General features: G+C 36.5%; 1 non-coding gene across 1 annotated transcript; it reads left to right on the forward strand.

Moving 5' to 3' along the window:
• The first annotated feature begins 21,745 nt into the window (after nucleotides 1-21,745).
• LOC112718886 (small nucleolar RNA R71) lies at nucleotides 21,746-21,854 on the forward strand. Its single transcript, XR_003161213.1, has one exon. It is a non-coding gene; the product is annotated as a small nucleolar RNA R71 (small nucleolar RNA).
• Nucleotides 21,855-27,673: the final 5,819 nt, after the last annotated feature.

Raw genomic sequence — 27,673 nt, forward strand, 5'->3', positions numbered from 1 at the left:
ATGTCTTTGCATATGCTTTCAAGTAAGGTTTCAATCTTAGAGATTCTGTCATCAAATGATGGTATGTTGGGGGTAGAGGTAGAAAAGTGAGATGTATTACTGTGGTTTTGTTGGTATATCCTCTGTGTGAATTGTTGGGGAGCTGTGTTGTTGTTGGGGTTGTGACGTCTCTGGTCTTGGCCTTGGTCTTGTTGATTACCCCACCCAAAGTTTGGGTGATTTCTCCATCCAGGGTTGTAGGTTTTGGAGTATGGATCATGGTTGTGTCTAGGTGAATTCCCAATGTAGTTGGCTTGCTCCTGAATGCCTTCTTCCTCTTCGCTTGCTTCCTCTTGAGTTGAAGTGGTGATCGCTGCTACTTGACTTCTCTCCATCTTCTTGGTGAGGTCAGCTAGCTGCTTGGTGATGAGCTTGTTTTGAGCCAGCAGAACATCTACATTGTTCAGCTCCATTACCCCTCTAGTGTTCCCTCTTTCGGAAGCATAGAAGTAGTCATTCTCAGCTACAGTTTCAATGACATCTATGGCTTCCTCAATGGTCTTCTTCTTGTTCAAAGAACCTCCAGATGAATGGTCTATGGGCTTCTTTGATTCATATGACAGTCCTTCATAGAAGATGTGCAGCTGCACTCATTCATTAAACATATCAGATGAACATCTCCTTGTTAGGTCTTTAAACCTCTCCCATGCTTCATATAGAGTCTCACCATCTTGTTGCTTGAAAGTTTGGACCTCAGCTCTCAGCCAATTGACTCGTTGAGGGGGGTAAAATCTTGCTAAGAATTTGTTCATAACATCATCCCAAGTTGTCAAGCTCTCCTTTGGAAAAGACTCCAACCACTTGGTTGCCTTGTCTCTGAGAGAGAATGGGAACAACAACAGTCTATAGGCGTCAGGTTGAACGCCATTGGACTTCACTGTGTCACATATTCTCAGGAAGGTGTTTAAGTGTTGGTTGGGGTCTTCTTGGACACCTCCTCCGAACGAGCAATTGTTCTGAACAAGGGTGATGAGCTGTGGCTTTAGTTCAAAGTTGTTGGTATGGATGGTTGGTTTTTGGATGCTACTTCCGCAGTTCCCTGGGTTTGGGTTAATGTAAGAGCCCAAGACTCTTCTATCTTCCCCACCAGGATTTGCTCTACCTCCTCCACCATGGTTGTGCACCTTTTCCTCACGATGGTCTTCCATGGTTGTTTCAAAGTATTCTTCACAGTGTTCCTCCTCTTCTTCAGCACCCACTACATGTTTTTCTTTTGCCTCCCTTCTTAATCTTAAGAAGGTTCTCTCAAGTTCAGAATCAAGGGAAGTTGAAGCTCCGCTTCTTCTCCCTGTCATACAACCAACAGAGTACAAGCAAGAAAAGCAATGCAGAAAGTATCTTGTTAGAATTACTTGTTAGTGTCAGTGATGCAATATATCAAACAGTTAGTGGGTTAGTGAACTGAATTGTAAATAGCAAAGAAAAATGGTGCGCGAAATTGTGAACAATACTTTTTCACAACTCTCATAATCCCCGGTCATGAACCCCAAAAACTTGGTGGCTCAATACCATGGCATTACACAACTTCGCACAACTAACCAGCAAGTGCACTGGGTCATCCAAGTAATAAACCTTACGCGAGTAAGGGTCGATCCCACGGAGATTGTTAGTATTGAAGCAAGCTATGGTCATCTTGTAAATCTTAGTCAGGCAAACTCAAATGTATATGGTGATGAACGAAAATAACATAAAGGTAAAGATAGTGATACTTATGTAATTCATTGGTAGGAACTTCAGATAAGCGCATGAAGATGCCTTCCCTTCCATCTCTCTGCTTTCCTACTGTCTTCATCCAATCCTTCTTACTCCTTTCCATGGCAAGCTTAAGCAAGGGTTTCACCGTTGTCAGTGGCTACCTCCCATCCTCTCAGTGAAAGCGATTGCATATGCTCTGTCACAGCATAGCGGAATTCATCTGTCGGTTCTCAATCAGGCCGGAATAGAATCCAGTGATTCTTTTGCGTCTGTCACTAACGCCCCGCCCTCAGGAGTTTGAAGCACGTCACAGTCATTCAATCATTGAATCCTACTCAGAATACCACAGACAAGGTTAGACCTTCCGGATTCTCTTGAATGCTGCCATCAATTCTCGCCTATACCACGAAGATTCCAGTTAAAGAATCCAAGAGATATTCACTAGAGCCTCTTATGCTTGTAGAACAAGAGTGGTTGTCAGTCACTTTGTTCATGGGTGAGAATGATGATGAGTGTCACGGATCATCACATTCATCAAGTTGAAGAACAAGTGATATCTTAGAACAAGAACAAGCGGAATTGAATAGAAGAACAATAGTAATTGCATTAATACTCGAGGTACAGCAGAGCTCCACACCTTAATCTATGGTGTGTAGAAACTCCACCGTTGAAAATACATAAGAACAAAAGTGATCATTGGTTTCGGTCCCAGAGAGGGAACCAGAAGAACCAAGATGATAATACAATAGTAAAAGGTCCTATATATAGAGAATTAGTAGCCTAGGGTGTACAGAGATGAGTAAATGACATAAAAATCCACTTCCGGGCCCACTTGGTGTGTGCTTGGGCTGAGCAATGAAGCATTTTCGTGTAGAGACTCTTCTTGGAGTTAAACGCCAGCTTTTATGCCAGTTTGGGCGTTTAACTCCCATTTAGGTGCCAGTTCCGGCGTTTAACGCTGGAATTTCTGAGGGTGACTTTGAACGCCGGTTTGGGTCATCAAATCTTGGGCAAAGTATGGACTATCATATATTGCTGGAAAGCCCAGGATGTCTACTTTCCAACGCCGTTGAGAGCGCGCCAATTGGGCTTCTGTAGCTCCAGAAAATCCACTTCGAGTGCAGGGAGGTCAGAATCCAACAGCATCTGCAGTCCTTTTCAGTCTCTGAATCAGATTTTTGCTCAGGTCCCTCAATTTCATCCAGAAAATACCTGAAATCACAGAAAAACACACAAACTCATAGTAAAGTCCAGAAAAGTGAATTTTAACTAAAAACTAATAAAAATGTACTAAAAACCCAACTCAAACTACTAAAAACATACTAAAAACAATGCCAAAAAGCGTACAAATTATCCGCTCATCACAACACCAAACTTAAATTGTTGCTTGTCCCCAAGCAACTGAAAATCAAACAAGATAAAAAGAAGAGAATATACTATAGACTCCAAATTATCAATGAAACTTAGCTCCAAATTAGATGAGCGGGACTAGTAGCTTTTTGCCTCCGAACAGTTTTGGCATCTCACTTTATCCTTTGAAATTCAGAATGATTGGCTTCTTTAGGAACTCAGAATCCAGATAGTGTTATTGATTCTCCTAGTTAAGTATGATGATTCTTGAACATAGCTACTTATTGAGTCTTGGCTGTGGCCCAAAGCACTCTGTCTTCCAGTATTACCACCGGATACATACATGCCACAGACACATAATTGGGTGAACCTTTTCAGATTGTGACTCAGCTTTGCTAAAGTCTCCAATCAGAGGTGTCCAGGGTTCTTAAGCACACTCTTATTTGCCTTGGATCACAACTCTTATTTCTCTATAATTTTTTTTCGTTTTCTTTTCTTTTCTTTTTTTTTTTGTATTCACTGCTTTTTTTTTTTGCTTCAAGAATCATTTTTATGATTTTTCAGATCCTCAGTAACATGTCTCCTTTTTCATCATTCTTTCAAGAGCCAACAATTTTAACATTCATGAACAACAAATTCAAAAGACATATGCACTGTTTAAGCATACATTCAGAAAACAAAAAGTATTGTCACCACATCAAACTAATTAAGCTAGTTTTAAAGATGAATTTGAAATCCTGTACTTCTTGTTCTTTTGTGATAAAAACAGTTTTCATTTAAGAGAGGTGATGGATTCATAGGACATTCATAACTTTAAGGCATAGACACTAAGACACTAATGATCATAAGACACAAACATGGATAAACACAAGCATAAATTTTCGAAAAACAGAAGAATAAAGAACAAGGAGATTAAAGAACGGGTCCACCTTAGTGATGGCGGCTTGTTCTTCCTTTTGAAGGTCTTATGGAGTGCTTGAGCTCCTCAATGTTTCTTCCTTGTCTTTGTTGCTCCTCTCTCATGATTCTTTGATCTTCTCTAATTTCATGGAGGAGAATGGAGTGTTTTTGGTGCTCCACCCTTAGTTGTCCCATGTTAGAACTCAGTTCTCCTAGGGAGGTGTTGATTTGCTCCCAATAGTTTTGTGGAGAAAAGTGCATCCCTTGAGGTATCTCAGGGATTTCATGTGTGCTCCATCCTCTTCTTAGTGATGGGCTTGAGGTCATGCCTTCTCAGTTGAACTGGCTTTAGATGCCATAAATGGTTATGGAAAAACGAAAAGCAACGCTTTTACCACACCAAACTTAAAAGGTTTGCTCGTCCTCGAGCAAAAGAAGAAAGAAGAGAGTAGAAGAAGAAGAAATGGAGGAGAGGGAGATGGCTTGTGGTTCGGCCAAAAGGGGGAGAAGTAGTGTTTAGGGTGTGAGAAATTGAAGGATGGATGTGGGTGGTGAAGAGAAAGATGGGATTTGATAGGTGAGGGGTTTTTGGGGAAGAGGTGTTGAGGTGATTGGTGAATGGGTGAAGAAGAGAGAGGGTGGTGGGGTTGGTGGGGATCCTGTGGGGTCCACAGATCCTTAGGTGTCAAGGAAAAGTCATCCCTGCACCAAATGGCACTCAAAAACACGTTTTGAGCCAATTCTGGCGTTAAACGCCGGGCTGGTGCCCATTTCTGGCGTTTAACGCCAGGTTCTTGCCCTTTCCTGGCGTTTAACGCCAGTCTGGTGCCCCTTTCTGGCGTTAAACGCCCAGAATGGTGCCAGACTGGGCGTTAAACGCCCAACTGCTAGCCTCACTGGCGTTTAAACGCCAGTGAGTTCTTCCTCCAGGGTGTGCTGTTTTTCTTCCTGTTTTTCATTCTGTTTTTGCTTTTTTTATGGATTTTGTGACTTCTTATGATCATCAACCTACAAAAAAGATAAAATAACAAAAGAAAATGATTAATTATAAAACATTGGGTTGCCTCCCAACAAGCGCTTCTTTATTGTCACTAGCTTGACAGAGGACTCTCATGGAGCCTCAGAAATGCTCAGAACCGTGTTGGAACTTCCCAACACCAAACTTAGAGTTTGAATGTGGGGGTTCAACACCAAACTTAGAGTTTGGTTGTGGCCTCCCAACACCAAACTTAGAGTTTGACTGTGGGGGCTCTGTTTGACTCTGTTTTGAGAGAAGCTCTTCATGCTTCCTCTCCATGATGACAGAGGGATACCCTTGGGCCTTAAACACCAAGGATTCTTCATTCACTTGAATGATCAACTCTCCTCTATCAACATCAATCACAGCCTTTGTTGTGGCTAGGAAGGGTCTGCCAAGGATGATGGATTCATCCATGCACTTCCCAGTCTCTAGGACTATGAAATCAGTAGGGATGTAATGGTCTTCAACTTTAACAAGAACATCCTCTACAAGTCCATAGGCTTGTTTTCTTGAGTTGTCTGCCATCTCTAGTGAGATTTTTGCAGCTTGCACCTCAAAGATCCCTAGCTTCTCCATTACAGAGAGGGGCATGAGGTTTACACTTGACCCTAAGTCACACAAGGCCTTCTTGAAGGTCATGGTGCCTATGGTACAAGGTATAGAAAACTTCCCAGGATCCTGCCTCTTTTGAGGCAGTTTCTGCCTAGACAAGTCATCCAGTTCTTTGGTGAGCAAAGGGGGTTCATCCTCCCAAGTCTCATTTCCAAATAACTTGTCATTCAGCTTCATGATTGCTCCAAGGTATTTAGCAACTTGCTCCTCAGTGACATACTCATCCTCTTCAGAGGAAGAATACTCATCAGAGCTCATGAATGGCAGAAGTAAGTCCAATGGAATCTCTATGGTCTCATTTTGAGCCTCAGATTCCCATGGTTCCTCATTGGGGAACTCATTGGAGGCCAGTGGACGCCCAGTGAGGTCTTCCTCAGTGGCGTTCACTGCCTCTTCTTCCTCCCAAAATTCGGCCAAGTTGATGGCCTTGCACTCTCCTTTTGGATTTTCTTCTGTATTGCTTGGGAGAGTACTAGGAGGGAGTTCAGTAACTTTCTTGCTCAGCTGACCCACTTGTCCTTCCAAATTTCTAATGGAGGACCTAGTTTCAGTCATGAAACTTTGAGTGGTTTTGATTAGATCAGAGACCATGGTTGCTAAGTCAGAGGTATTCTGCTTAGAACTCTCTGTCTGTTGCTGAGAAGATGATGGAAAAGGTTTGCTATTGCTAAACCTGTTTCTTCCACCATTATTGTTATTGAAACCTTGTTGAGGTCTCTGTTGATCCTTCCATGAAAGATTTGGATGATTCCTCCATGAAGGATTATAGGTGTTTCCATAGGGTTCTCCCATGTAATTCACCTCTTCTATTGAAGGGTTCTCAGGATCATAGGCTTCTTCCTCAGATGAAGCCTCCTTAGTACTGCTTGGTGCATTTTGCATTCCAGACAGACTTTGAGAAATCATATTGACTTGTTGAGTCAATATTTTGTTCTGAGCCAATATGGCATTCAGAGTGTCAATCTCAAGAACTCCTTTCTTCTGACTAGTCCCATTGTTCACAAGATTTCTTTCAGAAGTGTACATGAATTGGTTATTTGCAACCATTTCAATCAGTTCTTGAGCTTCAGTAGGCGTCTTCTTCAGATGAAGAGATCCTCCAGAAGAGCTATCCAAAGACATCTTGGACAGTTCAGAGAGACCATCATAGAAAATACCTATGATGCTCCATTCAGAAAGCATATCAGTGGGACACTTTCTGATCAATTGTTTGTATCTTTCCCAAGCCTCATAGAGGGATTCTCCTTCCTTCTGTCTGAAGGTTTGGACTTCCACTCTAAGCTTACTCAATTTTTGAGGTGGAAAGAACTTTGCCAAGAAGGCATTGACTAGCTTTTCCCAAGAGTCCAGGCTTTCTTTGGGTTGGGAATCCAACCATGTTCTAGCTCTGTCTCTTACAGCAAAAGGGAATAGCATTAGTCTATAGACCTCAGGGTCAACCCCATTAGTCTTGACAGTGTCACAGATTTGCAAGAACTCAGCTAAAAACTGATGAGGATCTTCCAGTGGAAGTCCATGGAACTTGCAATTCTGTTGCATTAGAGAAACTAATTGAGGCTTAAGCTCAAAGTTGTTTGCTCCAATGGCAAGGATAGAGATGCTTCTCCCATAGAAATCAGGAGTAGGTGCAGTAAAGTCACCCAGCACCTTCCTTGCATTGTTGTTGTTTTCGGCTGCCATGGCTTCTTCTTCCTTGAAAATTTCTGTTAGGTCCTCAACTATGAACGTGTGCCTGACAACCACCTCCGTTCATAGAGATTTGTGCTTTAGCTTCTCTTAGCTTTCGCTTCAAGGTCCTTTGAGGCTCAGGGTTAGCTTCAACAAGAATGCCTTTGTCTCTGCTCCTGCTCATATGAAAGAGAAGAGAACAAGAAAATATGGAATCCTCTATGTCACAGTATAGAGATTCCTTGAGGTGTCAGAGGAAGAAAAATGGAAGACAGAGGTAGAAAATTCGAACTTATCAAAGAAGATGGAGTTCGAATTTTGCATTAAGGAATAGTGTTAGTCCATAAATAGAAGGATGTGAGAAGAAGGGAAGTAATTTTCGAAAATTTAAGTAAAAGATTTTGAAAACATTTTGAAAAACACTTAATTGATTTTCGAAAATAAGAGTGGAAAAGAAATCAAGTGATTTTTGAAAAAGATTTTGAAATTAGAAATTAAAAAGATTTGATTGAAAACTTATTTTGAAAAAGATGTGATTAAAAAGATATGATTTGAAAACAATTTTAAAAGATATGATTTGAAAACAATTTGAAAAGATATGATTTTAAAAATTAATGACTTGCCTAACAAGAAAAGATATGATTCAAACATAAAACCTTCCTCAACAGAAAAGGCAAAAAATGTTCAATCAAATCATTAATTGTTAGTAAGTATCTTTGAAAAAGGAAAGAAATTGATTTTGAAAACATTTGATTGAAAAGATATGATTTGAAAAAGATTTGATTTTGAAAAACTTTGAAAACTTGAAAAAAATTGATTTTGAAAACAAAATCTTCCCCCCTTTGCCATCCTGGCGTTAAACGCCCAGAATGGTGCACATTCTGGCGTTTAACGCCCAATGCACTACCTTTTTGGGCGTTAAACGCCCAACCAGGCACCCTGGCTGGCGTTTAAACGCCAGTCTGTCCTTCTTCACTGGGCGTTTTGAACGCCCAGCTTTTTCTGTGTAATTCCTCTGCTGTATGTTATGAGTCTTCAATTCTCTGTATTATTGACTTGAAAAGACACAAATTAAAAATATTTTTGGATTTTTAATGATAAGGAATAATCAAAATGCAACTAAAATCAAATAACAATGCATGCAAGACACCAAACTTAGCAGTTTGTATATTACTGACACTTAATAAAAATGCATATGAGACACATAAACACTCAAGTCAAGAGAATTAAAAATCATAGTAATAAAATCATCAAGAACAACTTGAAGATTAATGAAGACACATGCATGAATGCAAAAAGGACAAAAACATGTAATTGACACCAAACTTAAGATGAGATACTAGACTCAAACAAGAAATTTTTGGATTTTATGATTTTGTAATTTTTTTGTGTTTTTCGAAAATTAAGTGGAAAAAGGTATCAAAATTCTTAATGAGAATTCCAGGAATCATGCAATGTTAGTCTAAAGCTTTAGTCTAAAGAAATTAGACATGGCCGACCAAGCTTCAGCAGGACATTGCATTCAAGAGCTAAATTGATGAGGATCAATCAGCTTTGGTGATGATAAGAACATCACATTGAAACACTAGAATTCATTCTTAAGAACTCTGAAGAAAAAAAAATACCTAATCTAAGCAACAAGATGAACCGTCAGTTGTCCAAACTAGAACAATCCCCGGCAATAACACCAAAAACTTGATGTTGTTGCCGGATCTTGGCACTGATGTTACCAAAAGCTTGCTCAAAACTAGAACAATCCCCGGCAACGGCGCCAAAAACTTGGTGCGCGAAATTGTGAACAATACTTTTTCACAACTCTCATAATCCCCGGTCATGAACCCCAAAAACTTGGTGGCTCAATACCATGGCATTACACAACTTCGCACAACTAACCAGCAAGTGCACTGGGTCGTCCAAGTAATAAACCTTACGCGAGTAAGGGTCGATCCCACGGAGATTGTTAGTATTGAAGCAAGCTATGGTCATCTTGTAAATCTTAGTCAGGCAAACTCAAATGTATATGGTGATGAACGAAAATAACATAAAGGTAAAGATAGTGATACTTATGTAATTCATTGGTAGGAACTTCAGATAAGCGCATGAAGATGCCTTCCCTTCCGTCTCTCTGCTTTCCTACTGTCTTCATCCAATCCTTCTTACTCCTTTCCATGGCAAGCTTAAGCAAGGGTTTCACCGTTGTCAGTGGCTACCTCCCATCCTCTCAGTGAAAGCGATTGCATATGCTCTGTCACAGCATAGCGGAATTCATCTGTCGGTTCTCAATCAGGCCGGAATAGAATCCAGTGATTCTTTTGCGTCTGTCACTAACGCCCCGCCCTCAGGAGTTTGAAGCACGTCACAGTCATTCAATCATTGAATCCTACTCAGAATACCACAGACAAGGTTAGACCTTCCGGATTCTCTTGAATGCTGCCATCAATTCTCGCCTATACCACGAAGATTCCGGTTAAAGAATCCAAGAGATATTCACTAGAGCCTCTTATGCTTGTAGAACAAGAGTGGTTGTCAGTCACTTTGTTCATGGGTGAGAATGATGATGAGTGTCACGGATCATCACATTCATCAAGTTGAAGAACAAGTGATATCTTAGAACAAGAACAAGCGGAATTGAATAGAAGAACAATAGTAATTGCATTAATACTCGAGGTACAGCAGAGCTCCACACCTTAATCTATGGTGTGTAGAAACTCCACCGTTGAAAATACATAAGAACAAAAGTGATCATTGGTTTCGGTCCCAGAGAGGGAACCAGAAGAACCAAGATGATAATACAATAGTAAAAGGTCCTATATATAGAGAATTAGTAGCCTAGGGTGTACAGAGATGAGTAAATGACATAAAAATCCACTTCCGGGCCCACTTGGTGTGTGCTTGGGCTGAGCAATGAAGCATTTTCGTGTAGAGACTCTTCTTGGAGTTAAACGCCAGCTTTTATGCCAGTTTGGGCGTTTAACTCCCATTTAGGTGCCAGTTCCGGCGTTTAACGCTGGAATTTCTGAGGGTGACTTTGAACGCCGGTTTGGGCCATCAAATCTTGGGCAAAGTATGGACTATCATATATTGCTGGAAAGCCCAGGATGTCTACTTTCCAACGCCGTTGAGAGCGCGCCAATTGGGCTTCTGTAGCTCCAGAAAATCCACTTCGAGTGCAGGGGGATCAGAATCCAACAGCATCTGCAGTCCTTTTCAGTCTCTGAATCAGATTTTTGCTCAGGTCCCTCAATTTCAGCCAGAAAATACCTGAAATCACAGAAAAACACACAAACTCATAGTAAAGTCCAGAAAAGTGAATTTTAACTAAAAACTAATAAAAATGTACTAAAAACTCAACTCAAACTACTAAAAACATACTAAAAACAATGCCAAAAAGCGTACAAATTATCCGCTCATCAAAAAACTAAGAAACAGGGGAGGGGAAGACTTAAACTAAGACGGAAAGCAAATTAACCAAACAGAAAATTAAATCAAACAAAATACAAATGCTCAATCTAGTGATCCTCTAATGTAATCATTGTCGATGCACAATCAATCCCCGGCAACGGCGCCATAAACTTGATCGGGGTAAAACTTGTCTCTCAACAAATTCCCATTCGGCAAGTGTACCGAATTTGTCGTCAAGTAAAAACTCACAATAGAGTGAGGTTGAATCCCACAGGGATTGATTGATCGAGCAACTTTAATTAGAGGAATGATCTAGTTGAGCGAATCCATGAATAGAGTTGATAATTGCAGAAATTAAAATGGCGAGAAAGTAAATGACTGAAAGTAAATAGCAGAATTGTAAATGGGAATGGGAGAATTGCTCATAAAAGTAAATTGCAGAAAATAAAGAGAATGGGTAAGATCAGAAATGGGGAGTTCATTGGGTTTAGGAGATGTTGCATTCTCCGGATCAATTTCATTTTCATCTCTTCCTCAATCAATGCACTCATTGATCTCCTTGGCAATCTTAAGTGATTGAATCACAATTTCTTGCAATTCAATCTCTCAAATCTTGATCAATAGCCAATTCCTTGGTCAATTGCTCATGAGAAGAGATGAAGTGTGGTCACTGATTATACCACATGCACTTCCCAAATCAAATGCTTAGAGGGTTATAGCCACATACCCATCCACACTCAATTTGGTCCAGCATGAGAAAGCATTTCTAGCTAATCTCTTCATTCCTCTTTCAAGGATCCGAAGAGATCCATGTTTGAATAGCTTCTTTTCCAAGATCACTATCCAATTGGATGAAGATCGAAGGCTTTCAAGTAAAATCAAAAGGAAAGATAGAAGAAGAATAAGAAAATTAGTATTGATCCATCAAATTACAACAGAGCTCCCTAACCCAATGAAAGGGGTTTAATTGTTCATAGCTCTAGAAATCAAAATCAAAGATGGAGAATACATGATAAAGCTAGAATTTCAAAGAAAGTAAATACAAAGAGTAGTTCTCTTTCCTAGCTCCTCCCAAAAGCTCCCTCTCTATTTCAAAACTACTCCTATATATACTACTCTTCTCAGCTTCTAGTTAGCTCTTCAAGTCTTGGGCCTCTGGATCTTTGAGCTTGAAGCAGTTCCTTTCTTCAATTGGGCTTGGCTTACTTGCAGAGAGAAAGTGTGAAGTGGGCAGAGACTTTAGCTCAAGACGTTAGGGGTGTTTAACATTTAGTAAAAATACAAGTTCGAGAACGTTAGTGACACTTAACATTGTCACTAACGTTGCCATGCACCCCTTTGCCTCACGTTAAAGCCCACGTTAACTGGGTTAACGTGGCTTTTAACGTTGCCTTGTTAGCCTTCGAGAATGTTAGTGACACTCAACATTGTCACTAACGTTCAAGTGTGCCCCTTCTTGCTTCACGTTAAAGCTCACGTTAACTAGGTTAACGTGGCTTCTAACGTGGCTTTTGCCAACCTTCGAGAACGTTAGTGACACTCAACATTGTCACTAACGTTCAAGTGTGCCCCTAGGTCTCACGTTAGAATCCACGTTAATTGGGTTAACGTGGCTTCTAACGTGGCCATTCTTAGCCATCCCAACGTTAGTGACAATGTTGAGTGTCACTAACGTTGGCTCATTCTTCATTCCTCATCGTTAGCTTCCACGTTAACCAAGTTAACGTGGAGGTTAACGTGGCTCTTGGGGGTTGTGTGGTTGCTCCAACGTTAGTGACAATGTTGAGTGTCACTAACGTTGTCGACAACTCTCCATCTCTTACGTTAGCTCCCACGTTAACCAAGTTAACGTGGCTCTTTGCACCTTAGGCCAACGTTAGTGACAATGTTGAGTGTCACTAACGTTGGTTTCTCTTCCCCCTTTAACGTTAGAGGCCATGTTAACTAGGTTTCTAACGTGGCCATTTGTGAGCAATTGCCAACGTTAGTGACAATGTTAAGTGTCACCAACGTTGGCTTAACTTCTCTTCTCCATGTTAGAGTTCACGTTAACTTAGTTAACGTGACTCTTTAACGTGGGCATTGATGGCTTTTGAGAGTGTTTTTGGCAATCACTTTTCTCCTTAACTTTGCAAGTTACCTCCCATTCCTTGCTTCCTTTGGTCCTGAAATCAAGCAATGGAGTGCATCAAAGTTCTAGTCCACGTCATGGGTAATGCAATATACAATTTTGTCATTAAAATCATGCAAAATCCTCATGAAATAATATAAAATGCACAATGTATGCTTGAATCAAGGTCTGAGTGAATATCTGCCCAAAACTAACTTATTTCCTAAGAAAATGTATGATAATACCTAAAAATAGTAAAGAAAAGGTCAGTGAAACTGGCCAAAATGCCCTGGCATCAGCCTTGTATAATGATGTTTTCATAGAACTAAAATTATGAGTTATTATATTTGAATAAAACAATCTCTTTTTTAATATATATAATTATATAAGATGTTAAAAATTTATCTTTGATCTTATTTCAAAAATTTTATTTAAAAAATTTTCATAACTTAACATTTCATTAAATTGTTACTGTTATTACAAATAAAAAATTTAAATTTTTTTATAGCAAGCACACAAGAAAACATAAAATAATAAAAAAAATATTATCCATTACAAAATTATTTAAAAAGAAAAAATATGATTAAATTTAAATATAAATATTTATGTACTCAAATTTTAAATATAATATTTTTTATATAATTAATAATTTAAAAATTAAAACAATTATTTTATTTCATACAAAGCAGTTTAAAAAAAATGAATTAACAAAATATTCATGAGACTTTTTTAAAATATTTATGAAAGATAAATTAAAAAAAATGGACGAAGAGTATTTTATGAAATTTAAATTATTTTGCATTTATTTTAAATAAAATACTCATATAATTATATATACACGTAAGTATATAATAAGATAGTCAGTGAATTTGATTTATGTCTTCATGCCTTTGTATGTAAATCGAAGCCTTCTCATTCGATTGACCAATGACCAAATCTATAGAATAAATCAAAAGAACCTAATTCGATTTACATGGATAGAAATGCATTTATTCATAAATCAAAGCTACTCATTTCGATTTACCTTTATTCTTACTAATTCGAATCAAACTGATTCGATTTAATACCAGAGAAGCTAAATCAAATTTAGTCAATTCAATTTACATAAATTTATGCTTAAAAACATATAGAGACGGATTTAAGGGGATAAATATGTAGTGGCTTTGGCCCACCCAACAAATTTATTTTAAACTCATATATTACTATAATAGATACGTTATATAGAGTAAAACTTAAATAATAATATAATGATAAAAAGAGTTGGTATTCTTTATGTATTAGGGTTCAAATTTCTTTACACGTATTTATATTATTTGTATTTTTTATTTGATTTAGAATTATTTTTATGTTTTTTTAAAATTGATTTTAACATCTAGAATCATATAAAAAATACTTTAATACTATTTATAATAATATTATTTTTTTAATTTTATTTAGCTATTTGTTTTATTATTTTTTTATTAATTTTTATCTCTATTATTATATAAAAATACTTTAATATATTTTAAATTCACATAATAAAATTGTTTATGTAATTAATTTATATTATTTTATGTCATATTTTTTTAATAATATGAAACATAAAAATATAATTCACTGTCACATAAATACTTAATAAATTAAAGTAAATTAATTAATAAAATATTTAAAAATAGATAATTTTATATTTTATTAAATATAAAATTATAAAAAAATTATAAAAAAATTATAAACATTGAGATAATTCTTTTATTTGACAAGTATTTATTAATTTTTTAACTAAAAACTTAATTATAACTATATCTATTATCAAATATATAACATTATATTATATTTGATTATACAAGATTTTAATTTTCGATCTCACTCTTAGATTTCTAGATCCGTCCCTAAAGACATACACGTAACGTTTTTTGATTTGAAACTATTGTATAATATTGGTGACTCCTTAGTTTATTTAGATTTTTTATCCAAATAAATAAGTAGCTTATTTTTTTATTTTAACCCAAATTTATTACATATTCATACCTAATATGCTTATAACACATGTATGTAAAAAGACCTAACCTAATTATAAGGTGTCTGCTTCAGTACGATAATAAATTTATACGTACCGATATATTTAAATTATGGATAAATAATAACAAGTCATGTGAAATTTATTTTTCACGTCAGCATTAGATTTTTTTCAAAAAATATATATCATATCATTAATTTTACTAAAATATCCTTATAATTTAATAAAAATAAAAATTATTTTTTATTTAATTTTTTAAAAGACTTAAATATTCTTTTTTATATGTTAGACAAAAGTTACTCTTTTAAATTAATCGAATTATTTAATTTTACCGTTTTAAAATTTAAATAATCTAAAAAATAAAAACAAAAACACATTTAACAAAATTATTTATCTCTCCATCAACTCTAATCAAACATTCATAAAAAAAATTAAAAAATCTAAAAAATACTAAAAAAACTCACTTAATTCTTTAGTTTGCTGGGTATTTCACCCAAAACCTTCATATTCCTTCTCTGTGTTTGTATCTCCCTCTCTTTTTTTCAATATCGCCTCTTCTTTCCGGTAAAGAAGACAAAGCTTCCTCCACAACGCCCTGCTAAGCTCACCACAGCTTTCGCCCGCGCCTCACCCAACCGATGAGAACGTCATTGCGTCAAAGAGCCTCGCCGTCTTGTGCGTTACGGAGAGCGTCGCCATCTTGTGCGTTCCAGAGAGTGTCACTGTAACACCCCGTTACCCTAAGCGTTACCTCTAGCCGTAAAGCGAAGGATAACGAAGTTCCACGACAGTCCTAAATCTTTTAATATATAATATATGTCCAAAAATTTATATAACTAGAAGCCCGATGAAGGAATAAAGCTCAAAGTCGCTTAAAGAAAAATTACGAAACGCGAAGGGTTCACACATGATAACTAAAACGCATAGGCACGGACATAACAAGACATAATATATATAAAACCTTCTAGATAGTTACAGGATACACAAGGTAATAATTAAAATAAATAAGATATATATATATATATATATATATATATATATATATATATATATATAAGTATGATATACAAAAAGAGAACTAGTCACAACCTGCGGAGTTTAGACTGGCTAGCCAAACTGAAATACAAAAAGTTTTAAAAGTGTACAATAGCTTATACAACTTATCTCTGAAATCAAGCCTCCAAGGCTATAAAGTCTAAAATAAAAAGGTGAGAAAAAGTACTACAACAAAATAAAACAGAAATAAACAAGGAAGAAACCATACTCCACTCTGTCACCATGTCCGCAATTTCACCAAGGTGAATTATGACCTGCATCTAAAAATCAACAAGATATAGTATGAGAGCCGGAGGTTCTCAGCATGGTAACAGTACCCAAAACAATTCCATTCCTCAATTCATTCTATAACCCCAATGACAATAATATTATTCCATATACAAGCCATATACCCAATTATCATCATTCATCATCAAATTATATAGTCATCATCATTATTATTCCAATTCCTTCTACACAACACTACTACAACTTCTATCCATTCCCATCAACAATACCAATCATCAATTTTCTCATTAATATCATAATCAAACTCTAACATACACAACTCATAAAATCTTCATCACAATTCACATGCCATAAACATAATCCAATCCACCATTTATTTAATTCAATCATATCTTAAATTCAACTAGTCTAAGTGTCTAAAAACATTACATATTACATAAAGAGAACCGAAACCATACCTTGGCCGATTTTCAATATGCGCAAAACACCAAAAGCTTGATTCCAACAAGATCAACAAGCCTCAAGCACCAACACTACTTCCAAAACTCACCAACTATCAAGCCATACACATATAACATACCAACATTAATCTTAGGGTTTACGAAAATAACGAAACACAAGGATTTAGTGAGACCTTACCTTACCCAATGAGATTAGGGGTAAACCTAACAATTATCCGCTATTAGAGATCACATAAACAATCAAAATCACAAAATTTACTCAAAAATCAAACCCAAAAATGCAGAATTATTAGGGATGAAAAATAGGGCTTGAGTTTCGATTTTTTACCAACAAATCTTATCTAAAAATGAAGATCTCGATGAGAGCTTCGTGTAGCCGTAAATGACTCGTCAATCGGAGCACCGTAGCTCAAGTTATGGCTCTCGGAAAGTGACAATAAATAGTGACACCCTTTTTCTTCTCCCTTTTCTCTTAATCCGCGTTTCTCTCTCTCTTTGACGATGAAAATGAACTAAAAGCTCAATTAATGAGCATATATATGTGGGTATTGGGCCCAGTTTGGGCCCGGTCCAACCCGTTAGCATTTTAGGTCCATTTGGCCCACTTTGGGTCAAAACTTTTAAAATTAGCATCCGGTTTTTAATTTTAAATTATTTTTGTCCTTTCAAAACAATAAATCAATTTTCAAAATCTTATTTTTCTCAAAACACGGGACCGGACAGACTAGAGCCGGTACTGCCAGCTTAAGCACCGGTACATGTTTTTACAAAAATCTTTCGCAAAAGATACATTTTCCAACTCAGAAAAATTCATTTAATTCAAATTTCACCTTTTCACTTTAAAAAGAATATTTTTATATTTTTGAACCTATTTTGGACAATTAAATTATCATTTTATATTATCTAAATAGTCGGTTTAATCACGGGTCTTACATTCTCCCCTCCTAATAAAATTTTCGCCCTCAAACATTCAAATCGCACGATATTTTCTCCGCGAAGCGTTCTACTACTAACGTCGTCAACATAATCAAGTTGTCAAAGCATCTCGTCTGTAAGACCCAGAACCTTTGAAAAGTCTTTTTATGTTCAAGTCTCAAATCATATGATTATTTATAGCCTTAATTTCAAAAGTTATTTTATTAAAGATAATTAAGGCAAGTTTTGATTTACTGAATTTGAGATGAGTTATAATTGTTTTCCAATTCTACAATTATTGGATTATTTTCTATATTTGAATTATAAAGTTGGTAGCTGCGAAATAATAAAGATTTCATATGATTTAGATTAAATAAGTAATATTTTAAATATTAATACTGCTATTTTGGAAAATAAAAAAATTAAGTATATTATTTCTGATTATTGGATTTGGACATTTTATCAAAAATAATTTGTAAATTGATGAGCCAATAGTATTTTTATGCTTTTTCATTGTTGGCTTAAAATCTATTTTTAATTACTATATTGGTCCTATTTTATTTGAAAGTGCGAAACTACCCCTAACCCTAAAAATCCTAACCCGGTTACCCATTCCCTCAAACCCAACAGCCACCAAAACCCTTCCCTAACAACCAGTAGCAGCAACGGCTGCAAAGATGAAAGAAAGAAAGAAATAGAAAGGAAAACAGGGGAAGGGGGTCCGCCGGAAGAGAGGAGAGAGAGGGGAACGCAGTCGCACGCCCAAGGGTGGAGATAGAGAGAGAGAGAGAGCAAGCCACGCCACTGCCACCACGGGTTGGCGTCGCTAACACCCAGCCGTCTCTACCTTTTTTGTCGCGAAACAAGGAGCCCAGAGGAAAGAAAGGGGCGGCGCCACCACCAGGGCACACCGCCGTCACATTCGCTGTTGCCCTTTGCTATTGTCACCTTCGCCGATCACCTTTGCATAGCGTCAGAGGCAGAACTGCGACCAGAAGAGAGCGCGAGCTATAGCTACTGATGGAGAAGGAGGAGTGCGCGGGGAGAAGGTGAATCCACCGCTGCCGCCGGCACCTCCAGCCTGCGTCGTCGTCGAACGCGCCGTGACCTCTGCCATCGCCAATCTGATTTGCTTTGCCGCAGTGCCGTTGAGGAGATGGCCGTCCAGTCACATCGAACAGGCTAGGCAGAGAGATCTGAGGCTGAGCTGGGGTTCAGCCACCGTGCCCAGTCGCGCTTGCGTTACCGGTGCCGCCACAGTCGAAACTACCGCCGTCAAAGAGGGAGGTGTCGTGCCACTGTTCTAGTCGTCAGGAGCAGTCTTGTGGCCATCAGAAACACCGCCAGGGATGCCGCCGCTTGACTCAGTAACTTCTCCTTGGTTGTGGGTTGAGTTTGAGTTATGGCATGTCACGATTAAGGTTGTTGTTGCTGTTGTGAGTAGTTGAAGCTGAGGCTGCCTCTGTCGCCGGAGAACGCTCTGCCGGTAAGGGTTTTAAATTTGTGATTTCTGTCCTTTTTGGATTTTGAAAAGGTTATGATGCTGTGCGGTTTTTGCTAGTTAATCCAACAGAGCTTCTGGCCGCCGCCAGAGCTGTTGCCAGGGCCGGTTCAAAATCGCAGCTGTTCTGTTTTGTTAATTCGGTGAGTATATCAGTTTTTGAAACCCTGCGTTAGTGTCCCTACGTCTATTAAAGCCTTTACGATATTAATGTTCTTAGAGTTTAGTAACTGAGGTTGTTTGTTGTAATTTAGAGCTGTTTATGCTGTTGCGAAAATGTGTGGGGTTGTGCTTTGAAGCTGCCTTTGATTTCGAGTTGAAGCGAAAAGAACTTATGAGGCGTTTGGATTATGGAATTTGCGTTTTGAGGTAGGGGCACTTTTCAAAAAACTATATTTTGTGTATTCGAATTATTACATATGGGTATTGATGTGAGAAAATGTGTATTTGGTGATTGTATCGGCCTTATGTATGGTTTGATTTGTCTCGATTGATTATGAACGTTTGTTGGTTGGTTTACTGTGTGGTTTGTGAAACGAAATGCTTTTGAAGTTGATTCTTTTAAAGCTTTAATAGAGAGTTTAATCCGTTGGGAATTGATTTGAGTTGAGTTGATTTTCTTGAGAATGTGAAAAATAGAATACACTCTTGAATTCAGCCTGGTTTGCTTTAAATGATATGGTTTGATAAATGATTGTTGCTAAACCGTTTCTTTAAAGCTTTAGAAATGAGCTTATTCGGCTGATAATGATTTGATTTTGAAACGGTTTTCTTGAAATATGGAATTGAGATGATTGTTGGATTTTGGCTTGCCTTGAACTGATTTTGGATTTTGGGCTGTTGAAAAGGATTGTGGAAGGGTTTTGTTGGGACCCGAACCGGGTGGCAAAGTCCAAGTTTTAGGGGAGATGCTACCGAAATTTCTATAAAATCCGAGTCTTTATTGAAATGTTGTTTGAAAAAAAATAATGAGTTAAAGACTTCTACTCTTTTATTTGAATTATCAAGAAAAGGATGATTCATGCTTTTGAAATGAATTACTAAAGAGGAAATTATGATTTAGTCTTGCTTCTTAAGAAAGGCATTGTATCTCTTTCAGGAGAAAGTTATTTAGATGAAACTTATGTTTTAAAGCTATTTTAATTGTGACAAGGGCAATGCCTTTGAATTTGACTTGAGGGTTTCAATTAGAGGAGTTTCAATGACTTTAAAAGAACCTGAGTGTCTATTGACAAGTTTCATTTTGAAATGTTTTGAGAAAGGTTTTAAGTACTCTTTGAATTCTGAATTCTTGCAAGACTAAAATAATTTTAAACAGTTGAAACATTCTAGAATTTATCATGGGGGTTAAAGTTGGTTTTGCCTAAGTAAAGGAAACGGATTTGAAAGAAGTGAATGATTACGTGACTCGGTTTGGCTTAGATCCTATTTTATTACTCAAATCAGGAAGCCAAGGTTTTTAATGAATTTAAATGAACTTGGCTAAATGAGTTATGTTATTCTCTCCTAAAGACTTGAGACTCTGCCGAGAAACTTTGTTATAAAATCCCATTGTGGGATGGGTGATTTTGAATGTTCCCAAAATGAATCTTTAACTTTTCATGGTTTTGGAAGTTTTGGAAAGAGGATGGCGAGAGCGGCTTTGTTTTAAAAAGGGAACTCACTTTGAGTGAATTTGGCTTATAAGCCTGAGATGATTTGAGAAATTAGATCTTTAAAGCTAAGGCTGAAAAGAGTTGAAACTTGATTTCAAAGTGAAATGCATTGAGAAAAAGTGATTTATGGCTAAAATGCCGATTTTATGAATTTAATGATGTTGAATGGTGGAAGTGCTGTTTTGTTATGGGCCGGAATGGCTGTGTATGATTATAAATATTGGCTGGTTTTGGATTAAACCGTGAGCCGGAATGGATGTGTATGATTATGAATATTGGCTGGTTCTGGATTGAACCGTGAGCCGGAATGGCTGTGTATGATATGAATATTGGCTGGTTCTGGATTGAACCGTGAGCCAGAATGGCTTGTATGATATGAATATTGGCTGGTTCTGGACTGAACCGTGAGCTAGATGGCTGAGATGGATGTTGATCTATGGATGAGAATTAATGCATGTATATGCTGAATTATTGATAATTGTGATTTGCACTTCCACTATCAGAGGCACGAGTTACGTGGGAGAAAGCAGTGGCTAGCCACCACGTGCTCCAGGTTAAGACTTAAGACTCTACTGACCCTATGTCGTAAGTGTGGTCGGGCACTGTGAAAGTCCCGGATGAACTCGCCCCCGTAAATATTCACCAGTGAGGGTGATGGATATGGATCATGATTATGATCATGTTTATGATGAGTATAACTCGAGTTGGGGATGCACGACAGAGGAACGGTCCAATGGTTAGCTACCAGGACTTGTCGGGTTGGCTCTATAACCGACAGATGATATCATCAGCCACTAGGAACAGGCATGCATCATATGCATCTATGTGACATTGTTTGGGTGTGCATATTGTACTTGGTTTATCTTTGTGACTATTTGTGATTAACTGCTAATTGTTCTACTTGCTGTAATTGTTTGTTTGTGCTTGAACTTCCTATTTGTGTTTGCATCTGGGACTATGTTGGATTGTAACGTGTTTTTGGCGTTTAACTTCCTAGTTATAACGTGTTTTTGGCGTTTAACTCTGGTTTGTAACGTGTTTCTTTAGGTGAATGGATCCACCTGTAGAATGGTCCAGTGACATCTTAGAGAACTCAGATAGACCATAATAGAATATATCCAAAATGGTCCACTCCGAAATCATGTCAGAAGGACACCTTTTTGTCATCTGCTTGTATCTTTCCCAAGCTTCATAGAGGGATTCACCATCTTTTTGTTTGAAGGTCTGAACATCCACTCTAAGCTTGCTCAGCTTTTGAGGAGGAAAGAACTTAGCCAAGAAGGCCGCGACCAGCTTATCCCATGAGTCCAGGCTATCCTTAGGTTGTGAATCCAACCATGTTCTAGCTCTGTCTCTTACAGCAAAAGGGAAAATCATGATCCTATAGACTTCAAGATCCACTCCATTAGTCTTAACAGTCTCACAGATCTGCAAGAACTCAGTTAAAAACTAGTAGGGATCTTCTGATGGAAGTCCATGAAACTTGCAGTTCTGTTGCATTAGAGCAACTAGTTGAGGTTTCAGCTCAAAATTGTTTGCTCCAATGGTAGGGATTGAGATGCTTCTTCCATCAAACTTGGAAGTAGGTGTAGTATAATCACCAAGCATCCTCCTTGCATTATTATTTTCGGCTGCCATGTCATCTTCTTTTTCGAAAATTTCTATAAGATTGTCTCTAGATTGTTGTAATTTAGCTTCTCTTAGTTTCCTCTTCAGAGTCCTTTCAAGTTTAGGATCTGCTTCAACAAGAATGTTCTTGTCCTTGCTCCTGCTCATATGAAAAAGAAGGGAACAGAAAATAATAATAGGGATCCTCTTTACCACAATAGAGAGATTCCTTTATATTAGTAGAAGAAGAAAAGAATAGAAGAAGGAAAAGGCAAGAATCCAAACACAAGGTGAAGATAGAGTTCGAATTCTTGAGATGAAAAGAAGTGTTAGTAAATAAATAAATAAATAAATAAAAAGAATAAGATGAGAGAGGGAGAAATTCAAAAATTAATTTTGAAAAAGAGTTAGTGATTTTCGAAAATTAAGAGAAGGAATAAAATTAAAATTAAAAATTGAAACAATTAATTAATTAAAAAGAATTTTGAAAAGGGGTGAGGAATTTTCGAAAATTAGAAAGAGAAAAGTAGTTAGGTGGTTTTGAAAAAGATAAGAAACAAACAAAAAGTCAATGAGTTAGTTGAAAAAGATTTGAAATTCAATTTTGAAAAGATAAGAAGTTAGAAAAGATATTTTAAAATCAAATTTTTTTTGAAAAAGATATTATTTGCAAAGATATAGTTGAAAAAGATTTGAATTTTAAAATTTAAAATAAATTACTTGACTAACAAGAAACTAAAAGATATGATTCTAGAATTTAAAGATTGAACTTTCTTAACAAGAAAGTAACAAACTTCAAATTTTTGAATTAATCACATTAATTGTTAGTGAAGTTTCGAAAATTTGAAATAAAATTAAGAAAAAAATTTTAAAAAATGTTTTCAAATTTTCAAAAATCTTAAAAAAATGAAAAAGAATTGATTTTTGCAAAAGTTTTTGAAAAGATAAGATATATTTAAAATTGAAAAATTATCTTGACTTATAAGAAACAACTTATTTTAAAAAAAAAATTTGACTAAGTCAACTCAAATTTTCGAAATTTATGAGAGAATTAAGGAAAAGATATTTTTTGTTTTTGAATTTTTAATGAGGAGAGAGAAAAACATAAAAAAATGACTCAAAACATGAAGATGCAAGATCAAAACATATAATGCATGCAAGAACACTATGAATGTCAAGATGAACATCAAGAACACTTTGAAGATCAAGATGAACATCAAGACTTATTTTTGAAAAATTTTCAAGAAAAGAAAACATGCAAGACACCAAACTTAGAAATTTTTCATGCTTAGACACTATGAATGCAAAAATGCATATGAAAAATAACAAAAGACACAAAAAAGAAAAATTAAAGATCAAACAAGAAGACATACCAAGAACAACTTGAAGATCATGAAGAACACATGCATGAATTTTCGAAAAATGCCAAAGTTTTTAAAACATGCAATTGACACCAAACTTAAAAATTGACACTAGACTCAAACAAGAAACACAAAATATTTTTATTTTTATGATTTTATTAAATTTTTTTGTATATATTTTTTTTCAAAAATTATTTTTTTTGAAAAACGAAAACAAAGAAAAAAAATTTTTTTGAAAGATTTTTGAAAAAATTTTGAAAAGAAAATTATCTAATCTGAGCAACAAGATGAACCGTCAGTTGTCCAAACTCGAACAATCCCCGGCAACAGCACCAAAAACTTGGTCCACGAAATTGTGATCTCTAATAATGGCATTCAACTTGGTATACGCATCTACTAACTCAGCACTTTCTTCACAACTTCGCATAACTAACCAGCAAGTGCACTGAGTCGTCCAAGTAATAAACCTTACGTGAGTAAAGGTCGATCCCACGGAAATTGTTGGTATGAAGCAAGCTATGGTCATCTTGTAAATCTCAGTTAGGCGGATAATAAATGGTTATGGAATTTTCGAATAATAATAATAAATAAACAGAAATAAAGATAGAAGTACTTATGTAAATCATTGGTGAGAATTTTAGACAAGTGTATGGAGATGCTTTGTCCCTGTTGGATCTCTACTTTCCTACTGACTTCCTTCAATCCTTCTTACTCCTTTCCATAGCAAGCTGTATGTAGGGCATCACCGTTGTCAATGGCTACATCCCATCCTCTCAGTGAAAAAGGTCCAAATGCTCTTGTCACAGCACGGCTAATCATATGTCGGTTCTCGATCATGTCGGAATAGAATCCATTGATTCTTTTGCGTTTGTCATCACGCCCAACAATCGCGAGTTTGAAGCTCGTCACAGCCATTCAATCCCTGAATCCTACTCGGAATACCACAGACAAGGTTTAGACTTTCCGAATTCTCATGAATGCTGCCAACAATTATAGCTTATACCACGAAGATTCTGATTAAGGAATCCAAGAGATATGCGTTTGGTCTAAGGTAGAACGGAAGTGGTTGTCAGTCACGCGTTCATAGGTGAGAATGATGATGAGTGTCACGGATCATCACATTCATCATGATGAAGTGCAACGAATATCTTAGAACAGGAATAAACTGAATTGAATAGAAAATAGTAGTAATTGCATTGAAACTCGAGGTACAGCAGAGCTCCACACCCTTAATCTATGCTGTGTAGAAACTCCACCGTTGAAAATACATAAGTGATGGTCCAAACATGGTTGAATGGCCAGCCCCCAAAGTCTAAGAACTAAACGTCTAAAGATGTGGTCAAAAGACTAGACACTAGTACAATAGTAAAAAGTTCTATTTATACTAAACTAGCTTCTAGGGTTTACAGAAATAAGTAATTAATGCAGAAATCCACTTTCGGGGCCCACTTGGTGTGTGCTTGGGCTGAGCTTGAGCTTTACACGTTCAGAGGCTTCTCTTGGAGTTGAATGCCAAGTTGTAACGTGTTTTGGGCGTTCAACTCTGGTTCGTGACGTGTTTCTGGCGTTTGACTCCAGAATGCAGCATGGAACTGGCGTTGAGCGCCAGTTTACATCGTCTAATTACGAATAAAGTATAGACTATTATATATTTTTGGAAAGCTCTGGATGTCTACTTTCCAACGCCATTGAGAGCGTGCTATTTGAAGTTTTGTAGCTCCAGAATTTCGAGTGCAGGGAGGTCAGATTCCAACAACATCAGCAGTCCTTTGTCAGCCTTCTATCAGAGTTTTGCTCAGGTCCCTCAATTTCAGCCAGAAAATACCTGAAATCACAGAAAAACACACAAACTCATAGTAAAGTCCAGAAATGTGAATTTAACATAAAAACTAACGAAAACATCCCTAAAAGTAGTTAGATCATACTAAAAACTACCTAAAAACAAAGCCAAAAAGCGTATAAATTATCCGCTCATCAAAGGTGGTTTGATTTTCCAACTCTATTCCTCTATTCATATGCATCCTTGTTTGATCTTAAAGTGCATATTCTTGTTTGAAACCCTTGTTGCATCTTTCTTTCTTTGTTTGAGTCCTTTTTGATTCATGTATTTCTTGATATAGCTTTGAACTTGTCCTATTGCGTTGTGCATTTTAACTCCGGATTCCGAGTCCATTCTTAGAGAACTTGTTGATTCAGTTTTTCTCTTATTGGATAGTGATCACAGCCAATTTTGAGATTTTTATAAAAATAGCTGTTGACTAGATATACACTTATCTATATGTGGAACCTTGAAGATTTATTATACAGTTTGACAACTATTTATTTCTAATATCTCGCCTATACATTTTCTGGTTTGCGGAACTGCATTTACTTTAAATACAATTTGATTTTTCTACTAATTTTACTACAGTTCCAATGCACATCTTTATTTGATTATGTATTTGGGTATTTTTCAAGATTCTGGAAAGAAAGGATTTTTCGCTTACTCCGGTTGAGTTCCGTTTGATAAACTTCACTTGATTTATTTTTTAATTGAGTTTGATTTAGCATACCCCATTGTTTGTGCCATTGCTGTTTCTTTTGAAAATGTTGGACTCATGGCTTTCTTCTTACGAACGGACTAAAGTCTCCCTTAAGCCTTCCATCTCCATGAATGTCATGCTTGACCTTGTTTTTAACTAATCTCTTACATCTTGTGAGTATTACCATTGATCTTGGTTTTTCCAATTTTGTGAATCTCATTCTTATGTGAGTTGGTTTGATTCATTTCAAAATAGTGCATCGTTTACCTTCTCATTGTCTTTACAAGAGTTTTTAGTCAAAGATTTATCCTTAAAAAATTACTAATGATTGAGTTCTCTTTTCCTATGACTTTTGTATTCTTTTGGATCAATTGAAAGCGTGTTTGATGACTCGTGCCTAGTGGATCTTGTTTTAACTATCTTGATTTATGATCCTTTCTCGTATGACTTGACTCCTTTTCAAGTACGTCCTAATCTTCTTGAATATTGTTGTGAGATGGTGATTTCAAGTATACATTTGGAGTCTTGTTTTGAATTTTATAAAGCAGATTGTATTCTCTGTGAAGAAGTTCCAAATCAAACTTATTTTTCAGTTGCTTGGTTATAATTGAAACCATTGTTCAATTTTTGACAAAATTTTTTTAAAGTTGACATGCGCTATTTTAAATGAAGGTTTGAAAAGTTTCCTTGTATAATGGGAACCTGTTCGTTTGTAACGCACCACTTGTTTTCTTACCAGATTGTAAGCAAATTTTTACCTCGGAATTTCTTTTCTAAAGAGAATTTAACTTCTTCTTTCTTCCTTGCTATAAATGTTGTACACGCTTGTTTGAATATGGGCTTTGAGAACTTTTGAACAAGCAATTGATTTTTCTCCGAGTTTTATGAATTACTTTTGGTTAGGTTGTGCATCTAACTATCTTTCTAAAATATTTGAGGGAATGTTTGAGCTCTTGGCCAAACCTGTGTACAGTTTGTTTTTAACATTCTACATGATCTGTTTCAACATGAAGTTATATTACAACAAAGCCACGTTTATGCTTTTCTTATTCTCTTGAAGAATGTTTATTACTTGACTTTCTTTTAGGCTGCGAAATTATTTTTCCGCAAGTTTTCAACTCTTTTGTGAATAATGCATTCAGAAGTATTTTTAATCATGCTCTTGAGTTCGGTGAGCTTTGTCTTGGGTTTGAAATCTTCTCTATTGCAAACCTCATTCTTCTTTGACTCAGCTTGAATTTGTTTCAAAATAATGCGCTGAATTTTATTCTTATTGGTCCTGTTGGATTTCTTTGATATAAGGGTTATCTTTGAAGTTGTTAATTGATTTATTTCTAGCAAACTTCATTGGTTGAGTGTCTTTGTTTACCTGGATTGGATACATTCTCCCAAATCTATGAGTATTATTCTTGACATGTGTCTTTCCTTTCTGAATCTGGTATCTTTCTGAGTAGACTCGAGAATTGTTTTGATATCACGTGCGACTTGTAGATGTAGTAACGCGATGCGTTAGTTCTTTAAGACATGATATGTGTATATGGAAGGTGAGGCGGTAAGTGTGTAATGTTATAAT

Source organism: Arachis hypogaea, chromosome 10 (assembly GCF_003086295.3).
Source record: "Arachis hypogaea cultivar Tifrunner chromosome 10, arahy.Tifrunner.gnm2.J5K5, whole genome shotgun sequence".
Taxonomy (NCBI): Eukaryota; Viridiplantae; Streptophyta; class Magnoliopsida; order Fabales; family Fabaceae; genus Arachis; species Arachis hypogaea.